Genomic DNA, 17,854 nt, shown 5'->3' on the forward strand with positions numbered 1-17,854 from the left:
GTATCTGAAGAAGTGTGCATGCACATGAAAGCTCATACCAAGAACTGACTTAGTTGGTCTTTAAGGTGCTACTGGAAGGAATTTTGATTGTTTGTTTGTTTGGACACTTGCATGTGTGAACCAACAGCCATCAGTAGGGGATGGAGGACCTTACGGCTAAATTTCCCTCACTGACTGTCCCATTGCTGTTCTCCCTTTCAGGCCTCAGGAGGTGATAGCACATCCATTGCTCAGTCACCTGGCCCTGCCTAGAGTCCCTTCAGCCCCAATGGCTGAAGTCTGGTGAACTGGAAAAGCTTCAGCAGAGACGGAATCCAAAGGCCGGCAAGCTGGAGGAGGACGTGAAGACGAGCTGCAGCGTCCTTGCTGTGACTCCAGACGAGGTGAGCAGGGCTGTCATGGTTGCCTTGCCACAAATTGAGTTGGGTCTCCTGCCTGAGATGTTGCTTTCCCCCCCATGAAACTTGGGGTGGAGTGAAGATACAATCTATAAAAAGCAAAGGCAGTCGCCAAGTTGACCCATAGAGAAATGCTCCAAAATCCACAGTTGGCCTTTGTTAGGGTCAACCCAAATGTCACAAAGAGAGAGCCAGATTTCTGGTTCTGTTGGTCTCTGAGGAAGCAGGGGATGGAGGGCAGGTGGTCGAGGGCGAGGGAGTGCAGTACAAAAAGCCCAAATTATATCTGCAGGTCTGACTGGGCTGAATTGGTCCCTGCTTGATGCAGGGCCTGAGCTCAGTTACGTCTCGGATTCTCACAGTGTTTCCCTCAGGTGCAGGTAAGCCCAGTGTCCTCCCAAACTTAGCAGTTGGACTGACTGATGTCATTATTTGTCTACAACCCCACCAGATCCAGGCTTCAGGCAGGCTTTTTTTTAAAAAAAGCATTGTAAAGCACCATCTGTACATTACTTATATCTTTTTTAAGAGAAAGCTGGTCGTTGGATTTGTTTTTGTTTTATAATTTTATTATTATTAATTGACATCCATACACAATCTTGAGTACATGTACAAAGAGAAGGTAAAACTGATGATAGTAATAACAACTTTAAATAATTATACCGTGAACTATTGATTTAAACTTGTACATGCTCTTTTCTTATACTTTCTAGCTAAACAAAAATAAACCAAAGTAAAAATCCAATAAACTAAAGTTCATCAAAACAGACTTCCCATCATTTCCCGACGTAAGTTACATTTATGACATTGGATGTACTTATACTTCTTACCTTACTATAATTTCTAGTAGTTCCAGTTAAAGATAGGTAGCCGTGTTGGTCTGCCATAGTCAAAACAAAAAAATTCCTTCCAGTAGCACCTTAAAGACCAACTAAGTTAGTTCTTGGTATGAGCTTTCGTGTGCATGCAGGTATCTGAAGAAGTGTGCATACACACGAAAGCTCATACCAAGAACTAACTTAGTTGGTCTTTAAGGTGCTACTGGAAGGAATTTTTTTATAATTTCTAGTACTTTCTTATAACACATCAGACCATTTTTCCTTATTTAACAGTATTTAATTTACACAAGGGTCATTCAAACGTTGCCATAGATGTTATGTCGTTGTTATATTTTTGTAGCTATTTCTTGGACATATCACATTTTTGCTGTTCTGTGGATTTGAATGGGGAAATTTATTGGTGCCATCATAGGGGACAGTCCGTCAGTGATGTTTGCAGCTAGTTTCTGCTGTGAACATGCAGAACAACCTTCTGCCCCACCCCTAGATCCCAAAGAGGTAAAATCATGCTTGCGATGCAGGGCGTGAGGGCTGTTCCAGAGTGGCTGCACTGCCCTAAAAATACCTTTAGCTCAGTAATCTCAGGGTTGTGGGTTTGAACAAATAATGGGCAAAAGATTCCTGCAGGGTTTGAGCTACACGACCCCTGTGGTCCCTTTCCACCTCTACAATTTTATGACTCTATAGTTCTAATAAGGTTTGGCTTATGTAGGCTTTCCTTTCCGTATCACACGATGTATCTAAAATACCAAAAAATACTTGAATTTTTTACATATAAACTTTGCAATGAGAGAAACGAGTAGCAGATTTATCTATCCCCGTGGTTATGTTTGGGATATGTTATACGCTCAGAACTATTTATTTCCAACTTTTGTTTTATACGCATATTTTTCTTTCTTTTTAAAGTACTTTATTGGCTGCCAGTCATAAGTTGTGCCATTTTGTTTCTTTGAAGTGTATAATATTGTTTCAACAGCTGTAATTCCCCCCCCCCCATTCATGTGTATTAAAATTTAATAAAGATTAATTTAAAAAATTGAATGGTTATGTCTGTCTTCACCTTTCAAGTACGGTATACACAAAGTTGTGAAATTAAACTTCAAAACTGACCCACTGAGGACTAAGCGTTTGGTGTTTTTTCAGGGTCCCTAGTGGGGAGCAGGAACTGTTCACAAGCAGGCGCACAGGGTATTGGCTTATGTGAATATGAATTTAAGGCAATTTTTTGTTTTTTGAATATTTCTGCGGTTGGGGAGGAGGAAATGTTCGGGTCAGCATCTGAAAAACAGGACATGGAAATTTGAAGCAGGGGGCTAACATGTGACTTAGCTGAAGAATAGCTGTCATAATCTCTGACCATTGGCCCTGCAGGCTGGGCTGATGAGCAGGGTTAGAAAATGGAATAGAAAAGCTAGGAGCCAAAAGGCTCCTGGGACCTGGGTTGTGAACAGAACATCTAGTTGCCATCGGCAGGTGGGCTAAACACTTTTTATTTATTATTTTGATAAGCATGAACTAATACGCTATTCACACAAGTGACACGTTGTTAATCTCAGATTTCTAGCAGAAACTGTTAATACATGTTTAATTTGGTGTTTACAATAAAAATATTGGTACTGTACTTCAATTTTCAAAACACTCTACTCTCTATGGTTAAACTCCTTAACATATTGTCTATCCTTAACAGAGACTTTGAGGCTTCAAAACACATATTTCAGTAATCCTTGAATGCAAAAAAATGGCACCCAGACTTTTCGAGGTGTTCGCAAATGGAGAATCTTTAGGCACAAAATGCTCCTGGTGCCCTGCTAATTTTGAACCCTGCTGATGAGAGCTGGAGGGATGCAGATCCACCCCCTCCTGGCTTTAAAGGTCAAACAGGGACAGAATACCTTTCCAGAGTGGTCTACAGTAAATAAAGAAATTCAGTTTTTTAAAAAACCAAGCATTAAAACATACAATTTAAACCACAATAAAACAATTTATATAAACAAGTCCAAATCTCAACTAAAGAATCCATGACAGATGGCCATCCAGCCTCTGCATAAACACCTACAAGGAGGGAGAGTTAACAACATCCCCAGGGAGACCTTTCTTCCGTCTTACTGTCAGAAAGTTCTTCCTGATGTTTAGTTGGAATCTCATTTCTTGCAACTTGAAGCCATTCATTCGGGTACAACCTTCCAGAGCAGGAGAAAACAAGCTTGTTCCATCCTCCATGTGACAGTCCTTTAGATATTTGAATATAGTATCTTATCTTAACCCTTGTGGTCCTTTCCAACTCTACAATTCTATAAAATTCTATGAAAATCTCCTCTCAGTCTCTTCTTTCCCAGGCTAAACATACCAAACTCTCTCAACTGCTCCTCATAAGACTTGGTTTCCAGACCCTTGGTCACCTTCTTCTGCACATGTTCCAACTTGTGAATATCCTTCCTAAACTGTGGCACCCAGAACTAGACACAGTACACCCAGGTGTGGCCTGACCAAGGCAGAATAGAACAGTACTATTCCTTCCTTGGAGCAGAACACTAACTTCTGTTGATACAGCCTAAAATAGCAATAGCTTGTTTTGCTGCTGCTGCATCACACTGTTGACTCATGTTCAGCTTGTGGTCTACTAAAAACCATAGATCCTTTCGACGTGTACTATTGGCAAGCCAGGTGTCCCCCATCTCATAATTGTAAGGTAAAGGGACCCCTGACCATTAGGTCCAGTTGTGGCTGACTCTGGGGTTGCGGGGCTCATCTCGCTTTATTGGCCGAGGGAGCCGGCGGGCAGCTTCCGGGTCATGTGGCCAGCATGACTAAGCCGCTTCTGGCGAACCAGAGCAGCGCACGGAAATGCCGTTTACCTTCCCGCCATAGCGGTACCTATTTATCTATTTGCACTTTGACGTGCTTTTGAACTTCTAGGTTGGCAGGAGCAGGGACCGAGCAACAGAAGCTCACCCCGTCGCGGGGATTCGAACCACCAACCTTCTGATTGGCAAGCCCTAGGCTCTGTGGTTTAGACCACAGCTGCCTATTCCTGCCTAAGTGTAGAAGCTAACATTTGTCCTTATTGAAATTCATTTTGTTAGTTTGAGCCCAGTTTTCCAGTCTATTAAGGACATCTTCAGTCCTGATTCTTCCTTCTCCAGCATTATCTACCCCTCCCAGTTTAGTGTCATCTGCATATTGGATGAGCGCCCCCTCAATTCCTTCATCCAAGTCGTTTATAAAGATTTTGAACAACAACGGCCTAGGACAGAATCCTGCAGCACCTTACTTATCACATTTTCCCAGCGTGACGTGGAACTATTTGTGAGCACTCTATGGATTCAGTCAGTCACCAGCTACAAATCCAACTAACAGTTACCTTGTCCACCCCACATTTTACCAGCTTCTCCACAAAAATATCATAGGGGACTTTGTCCAAAGACTTACTGAAGTCAAGATACACTATATCCACAGTATACCCCTGATCCATCAAGCTTGTAACTCTATAAAAAAAGAAGAGAGATTTGTCTTGTGTGACTTGTTTTTGAGAAACATATGCTGGGACTTGCACCCTCCTCTAAGTGCTCGCAGACCAACCATTTAATTATCTGTTCTAGAACCTTTCCTGGTATCTATTGATGTCAAGCGGACCAGTCACTAGTTATCTGGGTCTTCTTTTTCCCCCCTTTTGAAGATGGGGACAAAATTTGCCCACCTCCAGCCTGATCCATGACATGATCTCATTTCAAGGGAGGGGAGCTGCTGAGTGATCCAATCCCTCCTCTTGGCAAAGCACTTGCTAAGGGAGAGTAGTAGCACCCAGCACTGTGGAGCACAAAAAGCAATGTGCCTCAAAACAAGAGGTGGCATGTTTTCTGAGGCAAACTTTGTGCTCCCCTCAATTGCATTAAAAATGGAACCATGTGAAGTTTCATTTCAGTTCTTGTGACAGCTGTCCACTTGTCTGCCTGTGCTATTGCCAGGAGTTTTGCAAGAGCACTCCCACTTAGATAGACCCAGAGGAGTGAATAGCAGAAACCTTACCTGAGTGTTGAAGTGGAGCGGGACACAAGAGGCTTGCTCTGAATCAAACTCGGTGGGTGCAGACAGCGGTGGAGCATTTGCCCGCACTGCCCAGGGTGGGTGCGCTCCCAAGGGGGTGTGGCGTGGAGGGTGCCCTCCCAGGCGCTGGATAGCTGCTCGGGTGCATGGAGTGGCGCATGTGCCCTGCAGCCGGGGACAGAGCGAGCCGCCAATGGCGGACATTTGACATGCCGCCTGCTCGCGACTCCCAAGCCTCCCCCAAGCCGTCAAAACAAAGGGGGAAGGGAGGAATTCCACCTGATGGCTCAGGGTAGGCTTGGGAGTTGCAGGCGGGTGGTGTACCAAATGTCACCCCCCTCAACGAGGACACCCAGGGTGGTTTGCTCCCACTGCACCCCTTCCTCCGCCCCTGAGTGCAGAGCCCCCAGAGGGCAGCCCCCACCATTTCCTTCCTAAGGGTGGGAGGAAGCCAGCAGCACCTCCTATTTGCCAAGAGGCCGCTATGGGGGACAACATTGTGGGGGATGCTGCTGAGGAGGTGACAAACCCGTCCTACAAGGAGCATGCACAACTGCTGCTGCCTCTGTGGCAGCGACAGCATTGGCAGCAGATGAACTTTCCTTGGAGGCCAGATCTGCTGCCCCGGTGGATCCTGCTGCCTGAGGCAGTCACTTCATCTTGCCTCATGAGTGGGCCGGCCCTGGTGAGTGGTGATAACACCTGGCTAATCCATCTCACTTTAGCAACTGCAACTGCCTCATCGTCCTGGTTCCTCCACCCTCGGTCAAGTCCAGTTGAGCAACAGCCTCTCCCACACCATGACTTCAAGAACAGCAAAAGCAGCTGGAAATGGAGAAGAGAAACTCAGAATAAAATACCTTCAATACTTTCATGAGTTATGTGACCTTGTTGCTCAATGTCATCTTTTTGCGTGGCTTTTAAAATGTATTGTAACTTTGCTGTTATTTTTATTGACTACGATTTATTGTAATTGTTGAGACTGTATTTCTGTTTGTTGATATTTGAGAGTTAATTTTTGTGCAACGTATTCTAATGCCTTATTGAAATTTATTTTTATATCAGTTGTCATTTTAAGTCATCTTTTTGTTAGGACTTTTAAAAAACCAAATTGTTATAAGACGTGTGATCTTTGTTGTTTCTTCAGCTTGTAAACTGCCTTGGGTATGGCAATATAGAAAAGATGGTGATCTCTGGCAGGGATCTTCATGGTAGGAAGAATGACTGCAACCTGAACTTTACAAGTTGAATGCCAGGTTTGTGGCAAGTGCCCACATCCATCCACAGCAGGTAACATTAGCAAAGAGGGAGATGGTACAGGAGTGCCCTCTGCTGTCATTACTGCAGGAAGGCAGTAGATCGTATCAAGCTATCAGGGCTGGCAAGCTTTGTGCATGTGTACACTGGTCAACCTCCAGCTGTTTCCCCAACCCCAAGTTTGAACTATACTGTAAATGATCATGGAGAGAACTGGATTAGTACTTAGTGGTTAAGGCCGCAATCCTGTGGATGTTTATCCAGGAACAACAAGCCCCACTGAACAGACTGTGATTTGCTTCTGAGTGAGCCAATGTGGTGCAGTGGTTAGAGCAGACTTCCTCAACCGTGAGTCCCCAGAAGTTGTTGGACTACAACTCCCATGGCTAGGTCAGGGATGATGGGAATTGTAGTCCAACAGCATCTGGGGACCCAAGGCTGAGAAAGGCTGGGATAGAGTATTGGACAAGGACTAGGGAGAGTGAGATGCAAGCCCAAACCCAGTCATGGAGCTCGCTAGGTGACTGAATCTCAGCCTAACCTATCTTCAAAGGGATGTTGTGAGAAAATGGTGGCAAGGAAGGACTATGTAGACAATTTGAGCTACGTGGAGGAAAGGGGGGGGGGGAAAATAAATGTAATAAGTGTGCATAGGATTGCACCTTAAACTATGGGAATTAAGGAGCCAAATCCAAAGAAAGGGATCTTTTTAAAGCACACCCATTATATTTGATGAGTTTTATTCAAGCTAAAGGGAGCAGTCATAAAGATTTTAAGGAATGGCACCCTAGTTATAGAGTCCTCTTCTCAGGGATGCTCGGCTGGCACCGACTCTGTTATCCTTTGGGCTCCAGATGAACACATTTCTTTTCTCCTAGATTCTTGTGGATTTTTAATAGATATTTTTATTCTCCATGATGCTGCTTTGATTTCCCCCCTCTACTGCTGCCTTTATATGGCTTCTTTTGTTTGCCTCTTTTTGCTCTGTTAGTAGTTATTGATTTTGGCTGTTGTTCAGTTTGTGTAACTTGTTTAATTTTTGGGGTGGGGAGGAGGGTGAGCTACTAAGGGAACTTTTGACTGAAAGGGTACCTAAATCAATCCTTTAAATCAATAAAACAAGGCTGCTTGGGAGCCAAGGCTGGGCTGGCTGTGGAAGCACCTTGGGATGGACTGTTCTGATATCGATCAGTTTTCATATTTTTTCCATTCCTAAGCTCAGTTCATCCCATTTCTGCACATATTGTGATGATGATGGTTTTTTAAAAAGCCTGTATGAAAAACCTGTCGGCTCTAAAGAAAGCAAACTTTACACCATTACTTTTACTGGGACAATGGGGCTTAGATCTTGGAAAGACCTACATTTATCATGGTCAAATGCACTAGTTAAAAGTGTGGTACATACTGTCACAACTTCAGCAAACTTTTCTAGAAGAAAAGCAGTGTTTCCATATGTGGTGGTTTTGCGACGTCAACAAACCTTTCTGGAGTGCTGTCTTCAAAGAAATAAGCTTGATATGTAACAGAACAATTGAAGTGTCTCTTGCACTAGCACTACGTGGTTTACAGACCCACCCTTTCCAGGTTACCCTAATGATGACCACTTAGCCTAGCGGTCAGCAACCTTTTTCAGCAGGGGGCTGGTCCACCATCCCTCAGACCTTGTGGGGGGCTGGACTATATTTTTTTGCGGGGGGGATGAATGAATTCCTATGCCCCACAAATAACCCAGAGATGCATTTAAAGCAAAAGCACACCTTCTACTCATGTAAAAACACGCTGATTCCTGGACTGTCCACGGGCTGGATTTAGAAGGCGATTGGGCCAGATCTGGCCTCCAGGCCTTAGGTTGCCTACCCCTGACTTATCGTTTCCATTGACAGTTGCCCATACGGAAAACCAGCATTGGACTTAACATCAATTCTTGATACACTAGGATATTGTCAATAGCATTGACTGAGAAACTATCATGTCAGGTTAGAGTAGCAAAGGGCAAACACAATCCCTATTCCTTTTATAACATCTGACATATGTTTATTGCATACATAAATTGTTCAGACTCTGAGAGCAATCCACCCAACACTTGTGGAAAAATCAAATGAAACGTCCTTACATAGCATGACAAAAGTCTGTAATTATATTGGGGAAAGTTTTTTTGTTTTGTTTTGTTTACTGTTGTAACAATTATTTTCTCAAAATCTTCTGTACCATGAAAAATAAATAAAAATGTTTCTTATATTTTTTAAAAAGAGTGCCAGTTCCATAAAGTGATCCCTAAGTAAACTGGTCCCAAGCTGTTAAGAGTTATATATACAGTACTTGGAACATAGCTTGGCAGCAAACAGGCTACCAGTGCAGATCTACTAATGCTACCTTAAGCCAGGCTTCCTCAACCTCGGCCCTCCAGATGTTTTGAGACTACAGTTCCCATCATCCCTGACCACTGGTCCTGCTAGCTAGGGATCATGGGAGTTGTAGCCCAAAAACATCTGGAGGGCCAAGGTTGTGGAAGCCTGCCTTAAGCCATGCCCATTTATAATACAAAGTCTTGAGAGAGCCAAATGGTTGGGCTGAGGGGCAAAAACTCCTTAGGTGTAATTGCATGCTGTTATAAGTCACCTGTGTGATTTCAGGTCCACAAAGATAGGTGGTCACCTGACATAACCCATATTACAAGCATATCTGAAGCAGAAAGCTGAAACGGATAAAATGAAAGTGCAATTGCAGCTGACACATGTTGGTGAGTCAAACTGTAGATGCTGCTTAGAAGGGTCTCTGCGCAGTTAAGGCAGATCACAGATCTAGTGGGAGACCTCAAGATTCCTGTGCTGCCTCTTTTCCTTTGATCTCTGTGCTGACCTGTCCTTTGAAGTCCAAGGGATGCATGTTGGCTGCATGCATCCCGGTTCGCTTTCGCCTCTCTCCTCGCACTTCTGAGGTCTTTGTGGATGCCTTTTGAGAGAAGAGAAGGCAACCTGGCTTCTTTGTCCCTCCAGCTGGTTAGTTATCCAGAACCCTTTCCTATGAAGAATGCACTTTCCTTTATAAACACCAGTTTCATTATTTTATACAGTGGTACCTTGGGTTAAGGGACGTGGGTGGCACTGTGGGTTAAACCACAGAGCCTAGGGCTTGCTGATCAGAAGGTCGGTGGTTCAAATCCCCATGGCGGGGTGAGCTCCTGTTGCTTGGTCTCTGATCCTGCCAACCCCAGAGTCGGCCACGACTGGACCTAATTTACTTTTACCTTTTACCTCGGGTTAAGAACTTAATTCGTTCCGGAGGTCCGTTCTTAACCTGAAACTGTTCTTAACCTGAGGTACCACTTTAGCTAATTGGGGCCGCTGCCATGCCACCGCTGCACAATTTCTGTTCTCATCCTGAAGCAAAGTTCTTAACGTGAGGTACTATTTCTGGGTTAGCGGAGTCTGTAACCTGTACTAAGTCTCAGTCTTCGAATTAAAGATGTTCTCCAAAGATCCATTTCACCAAAGTTTACTTCTGCTGTTGCATACAAACTCCATAGGCCAACAGGAGATTCCTTTGGGCATGCCATTTACCAGGGCATCAGGGATGTCTAGTTCCTGCACCAGGGATATACAGTGGGCTGGGCTGTGTGGGGCCAGGCCCAGAAGTCAATTGATCTGCCCCCTTCACCCAGCAACCCTATCCAATCTCTTAAGGCATGGTTGATATTGTGAAGACTGTGCCACTTGCAAAGAGAAGAGACTTGTTTTCAAGAGTTGAATAAGGAAACAGAGAGGTCCTACCAACCCCGTCGAAAGAGCAGCCCAACCAGATCAGATCAGATAATGGGATGGAGGCCATTGGAATAGGGGTGCTGCTTTGGCTTAATTAAGGCTTCCCCAGGTTGTGGTGGGGGCAGAAGTAAAAGTTTAAGGCATGGGGTTAAGGGAGGTCATAGAATCATAGAATCATAGAGTTGGAAGAAACCACAAGGGCCATCGAGTCCAACCCCCTGCCAAGCAGGAAACACCATCAGAGCACTCCTGACATATGGTTGTCAAGCCTCTGCTTAAAGACCTCCAAAGAAGGAGACTCCACCACACTCCTTGGCAGCAAATTCCACAGTCGAACAGCTCTTACTGTCAGGAAGTTCTTCCTAATGTTTAGGTGGAGTCTTCTTTCTTGTAGTTTGGATCCATTGCTCCGTGTCCGCTTCTCTGGAGCAGCAGAAAACAACCTTTCTCCCTCCTCTATGTAACATCCTTTTATATATTTGAACATGGCTATCATATCACCCCTTAACCTCCTCTTCTCCAGGCTAAACATGCCCAGCTCCCTTAGCCGTTCCTCATAAGGCATCGTTTCCAGGCCTTTGACCATTTTGGTTGCCCTCCTCTGGACACGTTCCAGTTTGTCAGTGTCCTTCTTGAACTGTGGTGCCCAGAACTGGACACAGTACTCCAGGTGAGGTCTGACCAAAGCAGAATACAGTGGCACTATTACTTCCCTTGATCTAGATGCTATACTCCTATTGATGCAGCCCAGAATTGCATTGGCTTTTTAAGCTGCCACGTCACACTGTTGGCTCATGTCACGTTTGTGGTCAACCAAGACTCCTAGATCCTTTTCACATGTACTGCTCTCAAGAAAGGTGTCACCCATCTTGTATTTGTGCCTCTCATATTTTTTGCCCAAGTGCAATACTTTACATTTCTCCCTGTTAAAATTCATCTTGTTTGTATTGGCCCAGTTCTCTAATCTGTCAAGGTCGTTTTGAAGTGTGATCCTGTCCTCTGGGGTGTTAGCCACCCCTCCCAGTTTGGTGTCATTTGCAAATTTGATCAGGATGCCCTTGAGTCCATCATCCAAGTCGTTGATAAAGATGTTGAATAAGACCGGGCCCAAGACAGAACCCTGTGGCACCCCACTAGTCACTCTTCTCCAGGATGAAGAGGAACCATTGATGAGCACCCTTTGGGTTCAGTCAGTCAGCCAGTTACAAATCCACTGAGTGGTAGCATAGTCAAGACCGCATTTTACCAGCTTCTTTACAAGAATATCATGGGGCACCTTGTCAGATGCCTTGCTGAAATCAAGGTAGGCTACATCCACTGCATTCCCTTCATCTACCAGGCTTGTAATTCTGTCAAAAAACGAGATCAGGTTAGTCTGACATGACTTATTTTTCAGCATTCCTTTCTAGGTGCTCACAGACTGTTTGCTTAATGATCTGCTCCAGAATCTTCCCTGGTATTGATGTCAGACTGACTGGGCGCTAATTATTTGGGTCCTCTCTTTTCCCCTTTTTGAAAATAGGGACAACATTTGCCCTCCTCCAGTCTGCCGGGACTTCGCCTGTTCTCCAGGAATTCTCAAAGATGACTGCCAGTGGTTCTGAGATCACATCTGCCAGTTCTTTTAATACTCTTGGATGCAGTTCATCTGGCCCTGGAGACTTGAATACATCTAGACTAGCCAAGTATTCTTGTACTATCTCCTTAGTTATTCTGGGCTGTGTTTCCTCTGCTGAATCATTTGCTCCAAATTCTTCAGGTCGGGTATTGTTTTCTTTATCGGAGAAGACTGAGGCAAAGAAGGCATTGAGGAGTTCAGCCCTTTCTGTGTCCCCTGTTTGCATTTCACCATCTTCTCCTCTGAGTGACCCCATTGTTTCTTTGTTCTTCCTTTTGCTACGAACATACCCATAAAAGCCTTTTTTGTTGCTTTTAACCTCTCTAGCAAGCCTGAGTTCATTCTGTGCTTTAGCTTTTCTGACTTTGTGTCTACACGTGCTGGCTATTTGTTTGAATTCCTCTTTGGTGGTTTCCCCCCTTTTCCATTTTTTGTACACATCCTTTTTAAATCTTAACTCAGTTAAAAGTTCTTTAGATAGCCACCCTGGCTTCTTTAGGCACCTTCCATGTTTCCGTCTCATTGGTATTGCCTGAAGTTGTGCTTTTACTATCTCCCTCTTAACAAACTCCCAGCCATCATGAACTCCCTTTCCTTTTAGTATTACTGTCCATGGGATCTCACCCAGCACTTCCCTAAGTTTTATGAAGTCGGCATTCTTAAAGTCAAGAAATTGAGTCCTAGTATGCTTGGCTACTCCTTTCTGCTGTATAGTAAACTTCAGAAGAGCATGATCACTCGCGCCTAATGATCCTCCCACTTCTACCCCACTAACCAGGTCATCAATATTGGTTAGGACCAGATCTAAAATGGCTGTTCCTCTTGTTGCTTCTCCCACTTTCTGGACAATGAAGTTGTCTGCAAGGCCAGGTCACTACCTGACAGTCCCTCCAAAAGAGTGGAATTTGCAAGGGGATAAAAGGAGCCTCAGGCTTTTAAATGAAGCTCATGCAGTAGAAATATGACAAGAAATGAGATTCCAACTAAACATTAGGGGGAACTTTCTGGGGGTGGAAGCTGTTCAATGGTGGAATAAGTAATCTTGGAGGGTGGTGGGCTTTCCTTTGTTGAACATTTTTGGGCAGAGGTTGGGTGGTAATCTGTGAGGGATTCTTTAGCCATGGTATCTGCATTGCAGTCAGTTGGACTAGAAGACCCCCTTGGGGGCCAATACCAACACCACAATTCTGTGATTTTATGATGACACTAAAGACTCAGTTCCTTGTCAAATGAGCCTTCCCAACATGGGGAACGACCAGCGATGCTTTAGCAGATGATCACAGTGATCAAGCTGAAATATAAGGGTTCAAGCGGTTGGTTTGTAAGCACTTTGAAAAGGATTCTGTGATTACGAAGACCCAGCATGGGTTTCTCAAAAACAAGTCAGGTATTAGTAGTAGTAGTACAGTGGTGCCCCGCAAGACGAACGCCTCGCAAGACGGAAAACCCGCTAGACGAAAGGGTTTTCCGTTTTGGAGGCGCTTCGCAAAACGAATTTCCCTATGGGCTTCCTTCGCAAGACGAAAGCCCATAGGGAAATCTCCGGGACAGCGGGGAAGCGCAGCGCGTCTTCCCCACTGTCCTCGGACCTCCTCCGAAGGCTGGCGGTGGGGCGGAGAGACCTTCTCCCTGCGGCAGCCTTCGGATGGCTGTCCTGAAGACTTGCGGTGGGAGGAGGGTTTTCCTTGCCACCGCCAACTTTCAGAATGCTGTTCGGAATGTTGGCGGTGGGGAGGAAAAACCCTCCTCCCACCGCAAGTCCCGGGAACAGAGGAGAAGCGCTGCGCGCCTTCCCCTCTGTTCCCGTACCTATCCTGAAGGCTTGCGGTGGGGAGAAAAGCCCTTCTCCGCACCGCCAGCCTGGCAAGCGGTCTCCATAGGAACGCATTAATTGATTTTCAATGCATTCCTATGGGAAACCGTGCTTCGCAAGACGAAAAACTTGCAAGAAGAAAAAACTTGCGGAACGAATTAATTTCGTCTTGCGAGGCACCACTGTAGTAGTAGTAGTAATAATAATAATAATAATAATAATAATAATAATAATAATAATTTTTATTTATACTCCGCCCCCCCAGCCAAGACCGGGCTCAGGGTGGCTAACACCAAATATAAAAACAACTGATTGAAATGCAGCTTAAAAAACAAGATTAAAGTACAACATTAAAACATTAAAATGCAGTCTCATTTCAATCAAAACTCAATCAAAAAAATTTTGGGGGGTGAAAACCTCAAGTCTTCACCAAGGTTATGAGAAAAGAGCTTCTGATTAATCACCAGGAATTACTTTCAGACACTAAGAGTTGTTTGACAGTGGAACAGACTCCGACAAGAGGTGGTGGAGTCTCCTTCATTGGAAGTTTAAAAGCAGAGGTTGGATGGCCACCTGTCATGTATGATCTAGTTGAGATTCCTGCATTGCAAGGGGGCTGGACTAAATGACCCTCAGGGTCCCTTCCAACGCTACAATTCTATGATTCTATAATTGTAACACGTGACGGGATGGAAATCACTCCTTTCTTGCTTCCCTTACCCTGCCCCAGCCTCTTTTGACAGCATCCCAAAAACCAAAGGGTTGTTGTTTTTGTATGCTTGCTCTTAAAGTTTCTGCCTTTTGGTGGCCCTCTATGTTTGAGCATTGCCTCTCACTTTGCTCACAGATCACCATTCTCTTTTTCCTGTTCCGCTTCTTTCTTTTTCTTTCTCTTGTCCCTGGCACCGTGGAAATTCCCCGGGTTTTGGTGGTTTTGCTTTGGTGCAGCAGAGGGCAGTGCTCCCCACCTTCATCCTCTCGCCTTCGCGCTGTAATCCTTCATATTGACTTAACTTTTCCTTTAATTTGCCTGGCTGGGTTCCCTTGCCATTTAATTACATTTTCTAATTAAAAGGGTCAAGCTTGACTCCAAGTCAGAACTGGGAGTGCTGTGATAATTGTTCTAAGTTGCCTCGGCGCTCCTTGGGGCACGCCTGGGGAAACAGGGGTAGCTGAGCTTCTGCAGTCACTGCCAGTGGGGAATTGTTCTGGTTCCAGTCTCAGCTGCCCAGTGGGCTCCAGGCTAGTGGGGGCATCTTTGCAATGTATGTGGCAAGTCTGCTGGCAGATTTGGGGCACTCTTAAGAGCAGTGGAGAGGGAGACACACAGATCTGTCCCTTGGGCGCAGTTCAGAACAGCCTCTATTACAAACGAACAATAGGACAGATTTTGTTGACTCTGTAACTCAAATTTAGACATTCCTACGTTCTCTCATACATTGTTAAATCAGTTACTGTCTCTGTGTATAGCAGGCATGCTAAAAAGGAAAGAAAGAAAAAGTCCGAAGAGAGGAGGAGACTGTTTACTCTCATGAGCCCCTAAAGATCCTTAAGGACTTGACTTCAGTTGTAGGCACAGAATCATAGAATTGGAGAGTTGCAAGGGACTCCGAGGGTCATCTAGTCAACACACATGAGATCACACTTGCAAATCAGCAATGGATGAGGGAGTCCCAGCTTCATGGCATGAGTCACGCAGCCAGGATTTTATGTGGTGTCTTTATTTAACTTTTTCACATTGAAAGGTGTTGGTGTTGGGGAAATACCGTATTTTTTGCTCTATAAGACTCACTTTTTCCTTCCTAAAAAGTAAGGGGAAATGTGTGTGCGTCTTATGGAGTGAATGCAGGCTGCACAGCTATCCCAGAAGCCAGAATAGCAAGAGGGATTGCTGCTTTCACTGTGTAGTGGAGATTCAGAATATTTTTTTCTTGTTTTCCTCCTCTAAAAACTAGGTGCGTCTTGTGGTCTGGTGCGTCTTATAGAGCGAAAAATACGGTAACTAACATTCTTGGGGCTGCGCTTTATACTATGATAGTATTTGCCAAGGAGGAGAGGGGACTGAGCAGTTATCTCTTCCAGGTGCTGCTCTTTGGTCTAGGGATTAGGCTATGGCTAACGGTTGCATATGCATGGGAAGTTAGGGGAGGAGTAGAACTCTGCTTGTGAACATGACGTGCTCCTTTTGGGGTCGTTTGTCCACCTTTGGTCCCCACCCTGCATTCAGCTCTTGTGGCTCCCAGAAGCTCCTGGCATGTGGCGGTGACCAGGGCCGTCTTAAGCATATCCGGCGCTGTGGTGCAAAGCTCCCTCTGCCCCCCCCCGTTTCCCAGAGTTTTTTAGGGAGGACGGCGCTGCTGGCGGGGCTGGAGGAGGAGGGCAGTGGCTAGAGGGCGGCTCCTCCAGTGGGGAAGAGGCAGTGGCTGGACACGGCGCCTCCCAGCTCGGCTGGATGCTTTGTGCCATGGTGGCCACGGCAGATGGAGGCTCTGGGCGCGGCATGGCAGAGGTGGGCGAGGGCCGCAAGCTGATGCTGGGAGGTGCCGCGTCCAGCCTCCGCCTCTTCCCTGGAGCCCTCCAGAACTTGGCGCCCTGCGCCACTAGCCTCTATGGGTAAGACGCCCCTGACGGTGACCACACCCTAGAAATGGCTTCGCCTCAAACCCTCGGTGAGCTAAGGAAGTCCTTGAATGCAAAGACAGCCTCCAATGGGCTGAGCGGAAGAGACCAATAGTGGGTCCAATAGCCAAAAAGGCATATGCTGTAGAGGAAAGTGAGAGGCAGATGTGGCTTCTCAACTTGGAAAGGTAGCCCCTCTAGGAGAAGGAAAACTCTGATCCTAAACCTTGCCTTGCAAGGCTGCCTTTCAACCATATTCATTCATGAAAAAGCCTTTGGGAATAAGCGCCAAGGAAAAATCTGTACCTGCTGCCTTGCGGGACATCATTGGGAGAAGAAAAGGCTAAGGTGTGGTTCTTACACAAATCCAGAGTGGAGTTTTGAAGACAGTTGGAGGGCAAAAGAAAAAAAAAAGAAAATGAAAATACACAAACTGCCATCCATGCATTTTGCAGCTGTTTGCTTGCAATTTTCAGAACATAACTGCATTTTGAAGCTTGAGACTTTACATAGAGCTAAAGCAGGGCTTGCTGCTTAATAGTGCGTTGACTTCATTTACATTCTTCTACCAGGATTACTGAGCACTTTTTGCACAACCCAGACAAGAGCGTTGGAGAGCTTTTAAAAGCGAACAAGGAAAAGACTGTACAAAAAGAAGAAAAGCCTATGAAGAAATGGAAATGAAACTATTGGAGTTGCAAAATACTAAATGTACAGTACGTCACTTGTTTCCCTGAGAAGCAGCTTTATGCATATGATTCCGAAGCCGCTCACTTTTTGATATGCCCCTGTCCACTACTGGCATGCAGGCACTGAGAGCTTTCCACCAGAGTGATGTGAGTCATCATCTGAAAAATATTTCCCCCCTCCTGTTTTAAGTGATGACGCAGTTCACACATGTCAAGACCATAGTGGGATGGAGCCGATTGGGAAATGCCAACCAGAGCCTGTTGTGAACTTTTGCATGGTAGACATTTTAATGTGGAAGAGCCAACTGCCCGTCTCTCCCTCCGGCACACCACACCGCCATGAGTTCCTGCTTGCTTTGGGAAGGACTGTCAAATATTGAAGCTGTTGCAGGTGTCTTGAATTTGAATACCTGCCCATTATTGAGGTTTTACACAGCACACAGTTTTTGCTGAGATGCTGCCTTTCCATAGCTAAAACTATGCTCAAGGCAGCTTACAACATGAAAAATAACAATAAATAAAACACATCAAAAATACCCAACAAAACCGAACAACAAGAAGAAGAGTTTGGATTTGATATCCCGCTTTATCACTCCCCTTCAGGAGTCTCAAAGCGGCTAACATTCTCCTTTCATTTCCTCCCCCACAACAAACACTCTGCGAGGTGAGTGGGGCTGAGAGACTTCAGAGAAGTGTGACTGGCCCAAGGTCACCCAGCAGCTGCATGTGGAGGAGCGGAGACGCGAACCCGGTTCACCAGATTACGAGTCCACCGCTCTTAACCACTACACCACACTGACGTACACTATAGTAAGA

General features: G+C 45.3%; 1 protein-coding gene across 1 annotated transcript in view; it reads left to right on the forward strand.

Annotated features, from left to right (window-relative positions):
• Positions 1-219: 219 nt before the first annotated feature.
• Positions 220-17,854, forward strand: part of PDE4A (phosphodiesterase 4A) — a 367,213-nt gene continuing 349,578 nt past the window's right edge. Inside the window, exon 1 of the mRNA XM_081894065.1 lies at positions 220-383. The gene's annotated coding sequence lies outside the window, so the exon portion shown is untranslated. The remainder of the gene's footprint in view (positions 384-17,854) is intronic.

Source organism: Podarcis melisellensis (assembly GCF_964234715.1).
Source record: "Podarcis melisellensis genome assembly, chromosome: 17".
Lineage (NCBI taxonomy): Eukaryota > Metazoa > Chordata > Lepidosauria > Squamata > Lacertidae > Podarcis > Podarcis melisellensis.